The sequence below is a fragment of the Podarcis gaigeae genome (genome assembly GCF_964106915.1).
Source record: "Podarcis gaigeae genome assembly, chromosome: 4".
In the NCBI taxonomy this organism is placed as follows: domain Eukaryota; kingdom Metazoa; phylum Chordata; class Lepidosauria; order Squamata; family Lacertidae; genus Podarcis; species Podarcis gaigeae.
In genome coordinates, this window is record NC_139677.1 from 9,617,603 (window position 1) to 9,635,309 (window position 17,707).

A 17,707-nucleotide genomic window follows, 5' to 3' on the forward strand; every position below is an offset into this window, starting at 1 on the left:
CAAATCTCAAAATGTATAGATAATGCATATGTACATCACAGGCTCTTAGCCTCTGAGCCCCTTCTTTTGAAATCTAATTTGCAAGGTTTATCTTTAACTGGGAGTAAGGAACAATGTAATGACTCACCTGCAGGAAGCTCAGGAAACCTCTGCTGGAGACATCGCACTGTAACTCTGCCCTTGATTATTTGGTTCATTACCTTATCCAACTCTACAGCATCCTTTTGATGGCACCGCAACCAGAACTCATCACAGTATTCTAGATGCAGTCATACGATAGATTTGTATCATTTTAATTTGGAATGAAGCTGAAGACTGGAGTCAGGCTATGAATTCACACCGCAATTCAGGGCACTTCTTTTTAAACAAAGTTGGAGACTTCTAGTAGCTATGAACCTATTTTCACTCAAAGTTGAAAATCTTCTCACCCCCTTTCAGTTGTGCAGTAGGCAGGCAAGCAATAGGACAAGAGTGGCCGTAGCAGGAGAGAGGTGCTTTCTCCAAAAATATCCTCAAAGCCCAGAGACCAGAAGTTCCCTTGAGCTCCTCCAGCCCTAGCCAGTCAGTGTCAATGCACCCTGAGTTATTGCAATTTGAAGTGTGGTGTGTGCAGACCTGGACCCAAAGCTTCGAGGACTACCTCTCCCCACATGAACCAACCTGGACCTGGATTCATCTGAGGTTCTTCTCCATGTATGTACCATCTCTGAGGTAGATTCAGAGAGTGGCAATACAAGAACAGGACCTTTTCAGTGGTGGCTCCCCAGTTATGGAATTCCCAGGGAAGCATGCCTGGCACCATAACCAGCCACCTTTCAGCACCAGGAAAACATTCATTTTCACCCAGGCTTATGGCCTTTAATTTGGGAGAGGTTTAGCCCTTTTAGTGGGTGGGCCTGCTTTATAGATATATCAATGTTTGTAGCTTTTGTTTTAGTTTTATATTTGTTTTGATTGGGTTGGCTTTTTGTTTAAAAAAAGAAAAGCAAGAAAACCTGACTAATAAGTCAAATTCTTTGATTAAATTTTATACTGCCCTTCATCCATAGATCTCAGGGCAGTTCACAACATAAAAATACAAGATAAAAACACAAAATACATAATAAAAACAAAAACAAAAAACCACAAATCAATAAGCTGCCCTCACCCATCCCCTCCCACAAATACATTTAAAAGGGTATAGGATGTTAAAGTTAGTGTCTCCCATCTGAAAAAAAGACCTGGATCCCCCCTTTAATTACATAGTCAGGGGAAAAAAACCACCCTGGAAGGAGCCCTAGAAACAGGAATAGTGTAGAGACTGATCCAGATATTGCAGTTCACCTAGCCCTGTGACTTATGCCAGAACACGCCTGTGCCCTCTTCTATGAGACATCCCTTCAGGAATTTTTAAGAGTGTTCTCACAGAGGACTTTTTTCTTCAGGCTAAACCAATGCCTTTCTCTTCTTTGAACTGCACTACGTCACAAAGCACTTTTGAAGCTACTCCCACCACCCACTTTGAATGGTAATTTGTTATGTGATCTAGGCTGAGTGGGGGCAGAAGATAAATCAGGCTTATCTACAGTAAATCAGCATGGGTTTCTGACTCTCAATTGTCTAAAGATGAGAAGATGACTTTTCCCACCCCAATTCGGCTGTTACTGAAAACATATTTGATTCAGAATTTCTTCACTGGGCTCTTCCATTCTCATTCTGTGTCTTCTGCACCTGGCTCTGGTTGGTAGATCTTGGGATCTTAGTTAAAGGGGGGAGAAACTAAGCAGATTCAGGAAGTCTGGAGTCTACTCACCCTTGATTATAAGGAGATGCTGTCTGAGGTTGCAAGGTTTTTAGCTGGGGCAATCAGAATAAGATCCACTATTTGACTATTGATTCAAAACCCTAAAATGTATTTTATATAATTGACTTTTTATTTCTATTCTTTGTATTGTTGTTTTATTGCTATGGCCGACGGCTGACGCAAATAAAGATTCCTTCATTCTCTGAGCTTGAACAAGTCTAAGGGCTCACAGTTGGCTTCACAAACATAGCTCTCTGATCATGGCAAAATCTGCAACCCTTCAAAATGTGAGAAATGCTAAGAAGCGGCTACTTTTGCATACGCAATCCTGTACATTGTTCTGATTGTCATTGAAGGCTGGGATGTTTGGGGGGGCCTTGGCAGAAACTCAATGAATTTAAAAACCATTTGCATTTTGTGTAAGGAAGTGAGCAGGGAACAAAACTTTGCTCCCATGTATATCCAAAGGGCTGAATGTTGACCATGTTGTTTAGAGTGTAGAAAGACGGTCTTGCCAGAGACAGCAAGCATAGCTTGTGCGCATGAATCCCTGTGTGAAGACAACTCTAAAAGAACCACTGTGAAAGAATGCTTTGATTTCCAAGTAAAAGAATCAACTTTCTTTAACTGTGAATAATCAGAGCCTTTATATTAATGCTTCACTTAAAGGCATCTTGGATCAGCAAATGTAACTTAATTGCAGGAAAAGTCTTGGATGGAATCTGTGACCACATTTCACTGAAGATCATTTCATTTTTCCTTTCATTATACAATGCGGGATTCATTTAAAACGATCCAGCACACCAGCTAGAACTCATTTTCTGTCCTGCGTTCCATCAGCCGTTATTGATACACGCTCTTTCTGCACAACAGTTTGACAGTGTTCTGCTTCCTTATGGCAGCAATTCCCACACTGTGTGCCAGAGCGCATTGTATGCTGCAAGTGAACAACCAGCATGACAGGAAATGGAATTAAAGGAACCCAGGAGCACCAAGTACCAACTAAGGAAGAGTTTGCCTGTTGTGCCTCTGCATGATTACACGTCCTTGTCTACTTTTACTCATCCATTGGAAGAAATAGGTAATTCTGCTAATCCAGCATGCACTCATAGCAATCTCAGGGCCACTTCAAATGTTGAAGTGTGCTGTGTTGTGCTGTGCTGAAGTGAAAAAGGAGAGCAATTTGGGTGACTGGGGAAAAGAAAAGGGAGAAGGAAGGAGAAAGGAGGATGACACAGGAGTAAGGATGGCGAAGGAGAGGGAGCGGGAGAGGGAACACAGAAAAATGCACAAACACAAATTGGGTCCAATAAAATAGATTCTCTGAAATGACATACTTTTGCCCCTTCCCCACAATTATCTCCCCTTAAACCCCCACCACCACCACCAAAAAAAAATCACTGATCACACCTTTGTCCGCTGACAATCACATCTAGTGCAAAAGCATGAATCAAAGGCACAGATTCTCACGGATCCTTAGAAATTTTACAAGGGCTTGATTCCCCTCCAAACCATCATCAAACCATAGGTCACCTCTGTGCATGCAGATGTGTTGGAGGTAATTTTGTTGTCACAATATGTAAAACAATAATGAACACCCATGAGGGTCCACGCTGTGGATCTGTGCTTTTGTGACTTGCACTGGCACAGCCTACCATAGTAAGCTGCGATTTGACAGCTGTTTTGTGGGAGGCCATGTGTGAAACGCAAGTCCGTCCTTTTCATGATCCAGCTTTTGTCCACAGACCCTGTGGAAAAGTTAAGTGTTTTATGTCTATGCCTGCCTGCCTGGAGACTGACTGGGAAGAGAGAAGCAAAGAGGAAGGGGAGGGCACAACCCTCTCTTGTAATTCAAAATATGTCCATGGGCCCAAAAGAGTTGGTGACCCCTGCTTTGTGGTGCAAGAGTAAATTGTGTCTCTAGTTTTAGTTTACAAATGCATCGTACCTTGGCTAGCCAAAGTTCCAGGTCCTCTGTCCTTTGAATTTTTATTTAAACATCACTGTTCCCCTCCTGCCCTCTTCTGCAAAGGATCTGGGTTCTCAGGCACACACCTCTGCAAATGAAGGGCTAACTCCAGGATTTTAACCCAGACTCCATCCTCCTAGTCTCTAAAAGCCAGACTCCCCCAAACCTATGATTAGATCAGAGATGGGCCTTTAATGGCAATAAAGGGAAATGACAGGTGGCTGACACACTGTCTGAATGGACACATTCCTTGCAGGTTTGAGGAATTTCATTTATTATCCGAGTGCTTAGCATTCATTCCAACCAGCAGGGGTAAGGGAACAATGGCCATGTTTACCCACCGCAGGAGGGGGCTTACCTTTCTTTGTGTCTTCAGAATGCAGCCCAGGCCCCCACTCTCGCACAATGAGCACAGAATGCAACTCCCCTAAGGGCAACCTGATTAAGATCTCCTGTGGAAAATGCCCACCACATATGGACTTCTTGCCTTCATCTAATCTAATCTGTAAGGTCTTTTTTAAAGAACCTCAGGCAATCGGGGACAATAATTTTAAAACCACCTTCTGTTGCTTTAATTAAAGGCCTGTGAATGGGACTGAGTTACAGTAGTCATTCCTCTATAATTCACACAGTGCCAGGCCATAATACATGTGCCCCCAACATTTCACAGGAAAAAGGTGGGGATCATCTTGCATGCAGCTCAAAACACTGGTCCTTCTAAACTGGAAGAAACAAGATTTACCAACTATCGAAGAATGGCTAGCAATATTCTCGCAGCTGTTGTGGCATACAGAAAAAAAGTAACATCCTTTTTAGGGATTTCACCCCCCACTATACCAAGTAAAAAGGCTTCTGGTTTTTTAATATATGTGTTTTTCAACACTTTTTTCAGTTCATTATAAATCCTTTCCCAGAAGTCTTTTACCTTGGGGCACATCCACCACATGTGGTAAAAGGTTCCTTCTTTTTCTTTACATTTCCAGCATTTATTATCATGAGTATGATACATTTTTGCTAACTTCACTGGTGTTAAATACCATCTATACATCATTTTCATCAAATTTTCTCTTAATATGTACAAAAAAGTTTTGAACGGGGAAATTCCTGACCCGTCTCTGTGTTCATCAGCATATTGGCCGAACCACACTTCAGAATGTCTTTCTAGGGGTCCTCGCATGATGACCAGGGAGTGACAGTGCTGCTGACCTTGCCCCCAAACTCATGTGGCTTCCTTGCTCTCCCCCCTGCCAACATGAATGCTTTGAGCCTCTGCAGAGGAAAATCCGACCTTGCGAGCTGGAGTTGCGTTATAGCATTTATTATTTAATTTAGAATAAACAAAAGTCTTAATATAACCCTTGCGAGGTGTTTACGCTAAAAAATGAAAAACTGCAGAATGGGTTTAATATTCACATAACCCAAGTTACAGATAGGTAGCCGTGTTGGTCTGCCATAGTCAAAACAAAAAAAATTCCTTCCAGTAGCACCTTAAAGACCAACTAAGTTAGTTCTTGGTATGAGCTTTCGTGTGCATGCACACTTAGGTGTATCTGAAGAAGTGTGCATGCACACGAAAGCTCATACCAAGAACTAACTTAGTTGGTCTTTAAGGTGCTACTGGAAGGAATTTTTTTTGTTTTCACATAACCCAAAACCGAGATGGAGGGAAGTCAAACGTTATTTATTGTTAATTAATGTTTGCTTTTTGGTTGGTTTAGGTGTTTTGATTTGGTTGATGTTTTCTTTTCTTTCTTTTTTTCTTTTTTTGGTATGTGTTGGCTATTTTTCTTTTTCTTTCTTTGCTGTCGTTTGGTTATAGAAAATGAATAAAAAGAAGTTAAAAAAATAGAATAAACAAAAGTCATTATTTAACTTTTTACGTCCAACTCAAAGAGCAGAAAACCATTCTTTTTCTTCAAACAAGCCTATAAAAGACACTCTGCCCCGCTTCCCACTTAACCATACAAAATAGTTGTATGTTACGTCCCTCCAGGGCCTTCTGGGAAAATGCCACCACCACTGCTGCCACCACAAATGTCAGCAAAAAGAAAAGAAAAATACAATAGCTCACCACAGCGCAAATGTTAAGAACGAATATATTATTTCTATGAATAAATTGCAAAACGAATGGATTTTCTTAAAATTTAATGAAATAAAGACCAAAAATTGGGAGAGGGGGCATTCTTGCACGCTACTAGCACAGACTCCTCTGATTAAGGCCTGTTTCTAGCATTGGCACAATTAATTAAGACTATGTGCATTTGATTGCAGGCATATTCTTCTCCAAGCAAAGGCTTTGTTTTCCGTTTGTCTAGCTGGATCCTCAGCGTGATACCATTCCGTGTGGGGAAGAAGCTAATAAAAACAAGCCAACCAGCACGCCATTTGTTTTCTAGCAACTGTTGTAAATGCAGTTTTATTTGTACAGTAGAGGGACTAATACATCCAGTGTGCTATGTAATATCTAAACATGCACTCATCGTGGGACTTTATTTCCTGGAAGGCTTCTATGACAACACACAGAGAAGATTAGAGGAGGTGGAACAGGAGCTGGGCGAGTTGCTGATCTGCAAATGCAAACCTGTGAATTGTTGCTGAACAGTAAATGTAGGCAAGAAACCTGAATCGGTTTCATACCATGCTGCTACCGCTGTCCCCAAAGAATTCCAGGAATTGTGGCATCATGAAGGGTCCTGGAAATTTCTCTGTTGGTTTGGTGAGAGCCTGTAATTTTGTCACAATTGAGGAGTGTAGGAAGTGGAATCTTCTTAGGATCTGTATGAGGACCAGTGTTTTCTAACTTGTTCATACATGATCAGGAGCGGGAAGGTGCCAAATTATTCACAGTCTTAAAAGCAAAAAAGGTGTTGCGAGGAGCTGCGAAAGGGTTTCTTTTAACTAGAGGAGCAGGCACTAAAATGGCAAATGCAGTTATTCAGGTCTAAACTGGTAGTAACTGACCAAAAGAGAGTGATCTTAGGGTCCTGGTGAATAACTGGATGGAAATGTTGACCCAGTGAGCAGTAGCAGTGAAAAAGGCAAATTCCACGTTCAGAAAAATTAGAGGGGGGAATGAAAATAAAACTGCCAACATCATAGTACACAAACCTGTGGTGCAGCCACACTGGGAATACTGTGTATATTTCTGGTCACTGCAGCATTTAGTTCTACCAATCATGGCAGAACTGGCTGGTCGAGAGGACTCCAGGCAGCTGGTAAAGGTAAAGGGACCCCTGACCATTAGGTCCAGTCGTGACCGACTCTGGGGTTGTCGCACTCATCTCGCTTTATTGGCCGAGGGAGCCGGCATACAGCTTCCGGGTCATGTGGCCAGCATGACTAAGCCGCCTCTGGCAAACCAGAGCAGCGCACGGAAACGCCGTTTACCTTCCCACCGGAGCGGTACCTATTTATCTACTTGCACTTTGGCGTGCTTTTGAACTGCTGGGTTGGCAGGAGCAGGGACCGAGCAACAGGAGCTCACCCCATCGCGGGGATTCGAACCACTGACCTTTTGATCGGCAAGCCCTATAATTTCCTTTCCACAGAGACAACCTATTGGCGGTTATGTGAACTGCAACATGACAACATTTTTCCTTGCAAAGCTATTACTATACTATTACTAGAGAGAGAGAGAAAATGTGGAATTCTGAGTAGCAGATGAAATCTGTACAGTCGTACCTTGGTTGTCGAATGCCTTGGTACTCGTACATTTCGGCTCTCGAACAATTAAAACCCGGAAGTGAGTGTTCCGGTTTTCGAATGTTTTCTTGGAAGCCTGCGCAATCGGAAGCCAATCAGAAGCTGTGCCTTGGTTTCCAAACGTTTTGGAAGTCGAACGTACTTCCGGAATGCATTCTGTTCGAAAACCAAGGTACGACTGTATTGTATTTCTTGTATTAATTCCTTTTTGTTAGGATGTGTAAACCACTGTTGAAAGGCAAAGTGGTATGTGCATTAATTAAATACATAATTATTTAATGATTGTACAAAATCCTGTGGTTCAATTACAGTCCGCCATTCAGCAGACCAACAGCCTGCTTCATAGTGCTTGTTTGTGGTCCCACTTTATTCTGAGGGAGACAACATTAGTCTGCTCTTGAATTAAAGATGGATTTCTTTTTCCTGATCTTTTCCCTAGTATCTAATTTAAGTTTAACCACGTTTCCACTCAGCTGCTGCTTCATACTTTTGAAAAGCTTAATATCCACTTACCAGATTTTGGAAGAGAAAACTTAGCGGTTTCTGGCTAATTGCTTCCATACTGCTAAGCCAAGTACATTCCTACTGTTAACAGAATAAACTTTCATTTCTGCAGAGCAATGAGAGAGGCAGGCCTGTTATCAATACTATAGTATTAGTCCAGATCAAGTCAGGGAATGGAAGTGGAAAGGCTTGTTGCAAAAAATCAAAACACAAAACCCTTTTTAAGATTAATGCTAGTTACAGCCACTTTCCTTAGCTATTCCTTTGCTTAAGGGACAGCCAAATTGACTAGACTTCGTCACAATGACTTCACTGTGGATGAAGGAAAGAAAAATTACTTTAAAGAAAGACAGGCTTTAGAAAATGAAATGGTGGGACATTATTTTGTGAGCATTGGAAGCCTGCCACTATTTCCTGCCCCACTTTTAAAGAGTAATATACATGATAGATAGCGGCTACTTTTTTAGTAAAGAAAATCTTTGCAAAACTGCTTCAAACATGGACTAACAGCAGAGTGCCATTTCCAAATGTACATTTCAACAATTCTGACTCTTTTTATTGTGCCAATAATGTAAAGGTGCAAAGACAAATCTTTTGCACGTTTACGCCTAATAAAGTCACGCTATGTTAAATGCACCTTACTGATAGTTAAGTGTGCATAGGTTTGTGACCTTGGTGGCCTGTATCTTAACTCACATTTTTTTATGTTTGGTGGGTTTGGGATGTTATAACAGGATATAAGGAAGAAAGCAGTCTCTAAGTTATGCTGAGCCTAAACTGATTTGCTGTAAAAAGGTAAAGGGACCCCTGACCATTACGTCCAGTCATGGCCGACTCTGGGGTTGCGGCGCTCATCTCGCTTTATTGTCCGAGGGAGCCGGCGTACAGCTTCTGGGTCATGTGGCCAGCATGACTAAGCCGCTTCTGGCGAACCAGAGCAGCACACAGAAACGCCGTTTACCTTCCCACCGGAGCGGTACCTATTTATCTCCTTGCACTTTGATATGCTTTTGAACTGCTAGGTTGGCAGGAGCAGGGACCGAGCAACGGGAGCTCACCCCGTCACGGGGATTTGAACTGCCGACCTTCCTATCGGAAAGTCCTAGGCTCTGTGGTTTAACCCACAGCGCCACCTGTGTCTCTGATTTGCTGTAGTGTGCTTAAAAAAACCCAAAACCGGCTGGAGGACTAAGGAGATCAAATACAATTATGATTATTAGTTGGTACACATCAGTGAGAAAACACTTGCTCCCAAACACAGCTGGAGGGTATGTGTTGTTAGATTCAAGTTTGTTGCTGCTGATTGTTCTTTAAAAGTCTGTGAAAGACTGAACGCACACTGCCCAAACTACTGTCTAACAAACAAACAGAAGGAAATATTTACAGATAAGAAAAACATTCGGTTTTTGCAAAGTAACCTTTTTCAAGCAGTGATGAAAGAAAGTGATGGGGCAAGCAAGGTGGGTACAAAGCAATAAGCAAAGCTCATTGATGGTGGCACTCTCATCTTGGTGATCTACACATACTGTACTGTATGTGGGAAAGACAGAGTGTGACCCAAGCTTCTCTGGCTAGACTACCTGCACCGCAGATCTCCTTTGATGCCCAAGGATATATGCTGCTTGGACCACATCTGGGCCCTGAAGTCACTTTCTTCATCTTCCCTCCTTTTCTCTCTTTTCTTTGCAACTCTCAGAGAAGGAGATGCTGCAACGAGCCCTGGAAACGAGGTTTGCATAATACATTCATATTGAAATGATCGAAACTTCCTCAGATATGTAAAAAGAAAAAAGGGGGAGGGAGAGAAGGGAAAAAAACCATTTGGTTCAGCTGCTTGTGTTCAAACTGGTTTAGCCTTCCAGAATCTGAATATGGGTAAGAGCTGAAATGTTACTTAATTGTCCCACTTACTGCCTTTGAGTCACAGAAAACTAGGAAGAATTATGTGGGGATGTGCTTGCGTACTCAGCTTGAATTTATGACACAAGAGAAAATGCATGCACAGACCTCTGCAAAGACATGTCTATGTGAATAATCTGTATTTGGGTCATGTACAGTGCAAGATGTACCTTCTGAATTTTTGGCCTGAGTCAGACAAATCTTTACCTGCTGCTGTAAAGGAATACTAAGAAGCTGTTTGTGTATAAGAGCCTCATTCTGGGTCGGTTTGTTTTTATTTTTTATTTTTTGGTCTTTGTATTTGGCATCTGGCTTTTGTATACAGTATACAGTACCTCGGGTTAAGAACTTAATTCGTTCTGGAAGTCCGTTCTTAACCTGAAGCTGTTCTTAACCTGAGGTACCACTTTAGCTAATGGGGCCTCCCGCTGCTGCCGTGCAATTTCTGTTCTCATCCTGAAGCAAAGTTCTTAACCTGATGTACTATTTCTGGGTTAGCGGAGTCTGTAACCTGAAGCGTCTGTAAACCAAGGTACCACTGTACTACTTTATTAAAGAATATCCTCTGCAAGGCAGAATGGATTGGGTAAGGTTGAAAATAAAACCACCACATAAAAATCCATCCCAGGGCTCGGTCGCCCATTCCAGACACATTGTCTGAACTCCCATTGCAGGGCTGTAATGACTCTCTGCCACATGGGGCAACTGTCCAATGGTGCAGTTAGATAATTTTACCCTCTGTCTTACCTGGGGGACTCTTTAGATGGCAATATGTATTACTTCAAATTGTGGTAAGCCAAACCCGCTGCATTCTGGAGGGGCCTCCTATTCAAGGCAGGGTGAATTGGCCACTTCTTTGGATTCCCAGGTAAGGATGTTGGGGTAGGGCAATACAGCAACATGTCCCCGTGTTGCCTCAGGTGGCAAAACAGGACAGAATGCCTCTGCTACAGCTCATTTTGCTGTGTGGGGCTCAGGACCTTAGTTCCAAAGTCCTACCCTGACCACTGGAACTGTCCCCTTTGGAAAAATATGGTGCTTGACCTGATGTGATCTGAACGTTTCATCTGTGGTGGTTCATTCACACTTACACATCAGGGACGCTGGTGGCGCTGTGGTCTAAACCACTGAGCCTCTTGAGCTTGCCGATCAGAAGGTTAGTGGTTCGATTCCCTGTGACGGAGTGAGCTCCCATTGCTCTGTCCCTGCTCCTGCCAACCTAGCAGTTCGAAAGCACACCAGTGCGAGTAGATAAATAGGTACTACTGTGGCGGGAAGGTAAACGGTGCATCCATGAGCTCTGGTTTCTGCCACGGTGTTCCATTGTGCCAGAAGCAGCTTAGTCATGCTGGCCACATGACCCGGAAAGCTGTCTGTGGACAAACGCCAGCTTCCTCGGCCTCAAAGCGAGATGAGCGCCACAACCCCATAGTAGCCTTTGACTGGACTTAACCGTCCAGGGGTCCTTTACCTTTTGCCTTTACTTACACATCATCGCCAAGGAACATTTCTATTTGGGCTAGCCTTCAAAAATACAGAGACAGGAGAACTGCAACAAAATGGGAACAGCCTGACATCTCATCATGGCCTTTTGTCTTCTGTGTCAACTGAGCAAGTTGGCCATCTCAGGTAAGAGATTTGGGATACTCTTACAGGGCAGGGAACTGTTAGTAACTGAGCTTGCTCTGTGTTTGTATTTGAGGGACAGAAAGAGAAAGGGGGGGCTGTGTACAATTAAAGCACATGCAGGGATTCCACTGTTAGGAAATAGGTCTATGGATGCATCTCATGAAACATGCTTGTTAGGTGGACACATTTATTGGCACAAAATGTCAGAATTCTGCTTCCCTTTCTCCGCTTCTTCCTCTTTGTTGTTGTTGTTGAGTCGTTTAGTCGTGTCTGACTCTTCGTGACCCCATGGACCAGAGCACGCTGGGCATCCTGTCTTCCACTGCCTCCTGCAGTTTGGTCAAACTCATGCTGGAAGCTTCAAGAACACTGTCCAACCATCTCGTCCTCTGTCATCTCCTTCTCCTTGTGCCCTCCATCTTTCCCAACATCAGGGTCTTTTCCAGGGAGTCTTCTCTTCTCATGAGGTGGCCAAAGTATTGGAGCCTCAGCTTCGGATCTGTCCTTCCAGTGAGCACTCAGGGCTGATTTCCTTCAGCATGGATAGGTTTGAACTTCTTGCAGTCCATGGGACTCTCAAGAGTCTCCTCCAGCACCATAATTCAAAAGCATCCATTCTTCGGCGATCAGCCTTCTTTATGGTCCAGCTCTCACTTCCATACATCACTACTGGGAAAACCATAGCTTTAACTATCCGGACCTTTGTAGGCAAGGTGATGCCTCTGCTTTTTAGCTTCCTCCTCTAGCCCACGTAATAAATGCTACCGTCAAATCTGTTTGAATCACAATCCTCTGCACAAGCAGTTCCATCGTGAGATTAAATGTTTCATTGAAGGTTGCTTTGTTGTTCTTTCCATTAACTTTTACAAATCAGCACTACTGCAGCATAAGTCAATTGTGCAGTCAGATGCTTCATAATCTATATTAAAGTTATCAGCACTGCAATCTACTATATATGTCTTCTTGGAAGTTATATTCAATTCAATGAGATTCGCTTCCAGATAAGTGTGTAAAGAATTGCAGCCAATGTAGACATGGAGAATGTTCCCTGTAAATGTGTGGGTTCTTTCAGACCTTGGGAAAAAAGGAAGCAGCACAGACCCACTGGTCCAGTTAATTTGGTATTGTCTACACAGATGGGCACCAACTCTTGTCTGAAACTCTGGAATCTTACCCAGCCAGCCTTACCTGAAGATGCCAGAGACTTAACTTGGGACCTTGGTGCATGTAAAATACTTCCTCCGGGTTGTTCTTCCCATCAGTAAGATTTACCATAGGTGTTCTGAGCTCCTTTAGTTATTGCAAGCATGGATCTAGCCATGCTGTTGAGATTAGGAGTGGCCTCACAGATGTGGAAATGATGGAGCTGTTCCTTAGTTGCACCACAGAGCATTTTATGGTGAATTTTCTAGAAAAGAATGTTGTTTGGCTTGCTTGCATGAGCCATTGGGGAGGACGCTGAGATGCCTGGTTTCTATACTCTGACCCTCATCTAATTTTGATTTGACTCTCTTTTCCTCCACAAGAGATCACCCCTTATCCTGAAATTAGTCTAGGGTATTGGTATTTCTGGGTGTCCAAAGAAATGAGTACTGATACCATTCGCTCTTGACAAAATTGCTATTTTTATACCAAGAAGGGGGGGGGGGGATAAGTTGGCATAGGGCGCCACCCTTCATTTTATTTTATTTTACAATAATTTCAAGCTGCAACCCTAAACCCGTTTTCCAGGACACAAATCCTATTCAATTTAATGAATTCCCTTTTGAGTAAACTTGTGTATGAGCTCATTCTTAACCTCTCAGAAACAGTTTTCAGCACAATCCAATGCATGTGTACTTTAACTGGACTTAACCATCCAGGGGTCCTTTAACCCTTACCTTTTAAAAAAAAAACTTGGCTGTAAGTCCCATTGAGCTCAATGGATCTTACTCGCCTTGCAAGTGTGCTCAGAATTGCAGCCTTTCATTTTGTTTGTTTCTGTCTCACCATTTAATAGTTCACCCCTAGACATATTGCCTTTAATAGGAAATAATGTTACCACACACAATTTTATTGCACAGTCGAGGAAGGAAAATGTATTTTCATGAAAGCGTGGTCTTCCCCCTTTGGATCCCTTTCATAAGTGTGATTTGTAGATGCTTCTCCCAGTGGTACCATTTTAAAAAGGCAGTTCCAGATTGCACATCTGTGCTTTAGCAATTTTGCACTTCAGCTCCTTGAATCCATATTAGTACCTTCCCTTCCACAGATGTACAAAACAAGTGGAGTCAAACGGAAGGCCAAAAGCCAGCCGACTACTGAAACTACATAAGGGAGATATTCATTTTTCCATTTCTTTAGATCACAGAAGTGCTTGGCTCAGCAGGATTGAATAGTCCCAATACAGATCCATGAATAACAGCACAATCCTATACTGTACTTGTCTTCTCAGAAGTAAGTTCACTTAAGTTCAATAGGGCTTGCTCCCAGATAACTGGGTATATGCTTGCACCTTAAGAGTCATCTAAATGTTAAAGCATGGCCAATAAAAGGATTTTAAGCTGATTAAGCACCAGTATTTTAACCAGTTCATCAATTCACTTTAAACAGACATATTTCATATTTCCTTTTTTCATTCCATATTAAAGTACATTCCCACCAACAGGGCCTAAAGCTATAAGCGTCTACAATTAAGATTGACTTCCACTGATGAACCAACTAGCTTTTAATTAAATTGTTAAGATCAGTAGATTAACAAGCAACATCAATCAGACTTCAGTTAATCAGATCAATCAGTTCCCAACTGATGAATCAAGGTTCCATTGATCAATCTACCAATTTAATCAATTAAGGCCACAAGCCTTAAGGCCATTGAACTGAGCAGGACTTACTTTTGAGTAGTCGTGTAAAGGGCTGCACTGCCAGGCTCCTGACCATTTCCTTGCCTCCATCATTTATTTATGCTTTTCTAGAATGTCTCCCCTTCCATGACACAATAATAATTACTGGAATTTATGATGGAAATGAAAAGCACATAAAACACCTCCTGAATGCTATACAACCATAATAGTCCTATTTTGCAGATGGGGGACTGAGGCCAAGACAGAACCTTTTGTTGAGGTGAAATATACATACATCCATGCATATAATATTTTTATTAAAGATTTCTTAGTTTACAAAAATATGTGCACTGTCTTTTTTTTCAAGTTGCCAAGTTGCGCTGAAGTGATGTTTGAAGAGGGGCCTGTACAGCTTACTCTCGGCTAGCATATCGCAAGACCTCTCACAACAAAATCTGAAAGGTAAATCATTTACAGACCGAGGTCCTTTCTTGAGAGTTCACCAGCGTCGGGAGAGAGCTCCGTTGAGAGAGAACTGAGAACCTCAAGGCTAAACTTGGCCTTTTTTGTGACTCCCCCCCCCTTACCTAATAGATCAGGAGTCTGTGGAATGCAATGACCAGAGATTTCCAAGTACGTAACTGTATGCATCCTGAAACATGTACCTATCTTCAAACATTTCCCCTCCTCCTGCAGATTCTCCTTCTCTCTCCTCCCCAATATTGGAGCGTCTTGTGTTTGGCCATCAGTGACTAAGCACCCAGCAGGCAGGCATCCTTCTCAGAGTTTCAGATTGCAATGCTTCCCGTTAACTGGAGCAAACCCTTCTTTCCTCCTCTTGGTGCTGAGGCCAGGCTGAGCCTCAGTGAGGATTTGAACCCTCGCCTCCCAAATCCTAGTCCAATGCTCTCTTTTTTTCTAGTCTAGCTCTCCAATCACTATGCTATACAGTGGTACCTCGGGTTAAGTACTTAATTTGTTCCGGAGGTCCGTTCTTAACCTGAAACTGTTCTTAACCTGAAGCACTTTAGCTAATGGGGCCTCCTGCTGCTGCCGCACCGTCAGAGCACGATTTCTGTTCTCATCTTGAAGCAAAGTTCTTAACCTGAAGCACTATTTCTGGATTAGCGGAATCTGTGACCTGAAGAGTATGTAACCCGAGGTACCACTGTACCAGCTCTCCAACATGTTGCAGATGCAGAAATTGTCACCCGACCCCCAGTCCACTTTGGTAATACTATTGCAGCTCCTAATATCAGAGGCTCATTCACCTGGGCCTCCCCCCCGCTACAAAATGACTTTGTAGGCCATTGCCTGCCATAACAGTCTCCATGCAAAGGGATAAAGGGGCAGAAATTGGGACATCAGAAACTGGCTATTCTTCTTCAACAAAGGGAGACTCCAGTTAAAACTGCTGGACTAGATTATCAACAGGTTTGACTGTGCTCATCTAGGGCTTAACTGGAACAAAGGCTTTTTGGCCCTGCTAGTTTTTTTTTCCTGTCCTTACAAGGCTTCTTTTTGTCCCAAAGCAAAGGTGTTAAATTAGCATAACAAAAGATAAATTATCAGTTGCAAACTCTTTTGTGGGTTAAGCATCTGTAACTTGCATGCATCTTAACTTTAAGCAAAATTGTCTACTTCTTGCATTTCATAGGTCCCATGTTTACAACACCCTCCCTCCTCTTCATTATATGCATATATATAGATGAAAGCTTAATTAAGCCAGCCAGTTTTATGCTGCCGCAAGACTGAGTTTCTCTATTTCTTATAAAACTGCTTTTTCTTTTATTTCCCTTGTCTTTCTTCTTTTGCAGATTAATCTTGAAGGTATCCTTAAGCAAGCCCTGTTGAAAATCTTGTCCTCCTCCCCCCTCAATTGTCTCCTTCTACTTTAATTGAATGGTGTCCCCTCAAGGAGCTCCATAAACCCAGCTCCTTTTATCTCTAACTAGACAGCACAGTGGGACAGGATTGTCAAGCCCTACGTATTCTGCACACTTCTTAAAAGAGTGATAACACATGTGAATCGCCTCAGATACTTGAGAGGTGCTCCCAAAGTGTGAACTGCTGTATTACATTCATTGCACACTGTCAGAGACCGACAATCTCAGCCTGGCCTACCTTACAGGATTGTTTTGAGGGTAAAACGGGGGCTTCTCCACACTTGGTTTTAATGTACTATGTGGTGTTTGTTTTTGTTTGCATTGCCTTCGGCAAGGTAAAGCAGCTAACAAATTTATTTAAATAATAATAATACCTTGAACTCCTTGGAGGAAAAGTAGCATCCAAATGTATTATTAGAGGTAGTAGCAAGAAGTTGTGGTAACAATAATAATATGGTTTTTTATTACACAATTTTGCCCTGCTGTCATCTCTGATTAAATGGAATTGTCAATTTTCTGAAGTGCAGAACTCTCTAAAACCTGGACAGAGAGACCATAAAGGTATATGGTCCTCCGTGTGCCAGTAACCGTTTAGTCCTGCTGGCCACATGGCCCAGAAAGCTGTCTGTGGACACACGCCTGCTCCCTCAGCCTGAAAGCGAGATGAGCGCCACAACCCCAGAGCTGCCTTTGACTGGACTGGCCTTTGACTGGGTTCTTTACCTTTTAATACAGTGGTTTTCAAAAGGGCGTGGCATGCCACACGGGCGTGGCAGGAGAGGGTGGCAAGAGTGCTGGGCTGAAACAAGGACAATCAATGAAACATTTAAACACTTTAGTGTGATTTTTTTTTTTTAACTTGCAGAATATGGACAGACATCTTTTCAAAATGAAGCAAGAGCAGCAAGTGATACTGAGGACAGTTGTATTTCTTATCAATATAATGTATTTCTTATTGATAAGACCATTCGGTGTGGTGCCAGCAAATTTTTATTCTGAAAGTGTGGCCAGGAGAAAGAAGTCTGAGCGCCACTGCTCTAATAGCATCCTTCCTTATTAATCCTATCCCGAGGCTGAATGTTCTGGTTAATGCATGAGGCTGCAGAAACGGGAAACACACAAAGCCACAATAGGGCTGCCCCCACTGAGCCGACACTTGGCCTTCCAGCAACCATTCAAAAATATGAGTTATTTCACACTGAAAGCAAACATCTCACCATTTAACCCTAGTTTAGGAACTTTCCATTAAACGCATGTGATTTTTGCCCCATCGGGGTCGGGCTCCTGTTACAGTACGGTTACATACGGTGGCGAGAGAGACCCGAGGGGCAACCCACTCCGGCTTAAGCCCTTTGTGGATCGCCACGGGCCGGCTCTCGTTCCATAGCCGAGGGGGGCTTGCGTGGCCAAGAGCGCGCACTCCCCCCGTGGCGACGCTCCCTGCTTGTTTGTTGCCTGTGCTCAATTCCAGAATTTAGTGCTGCTATTTTCGAAAAAGAACAGCTCGGATTTG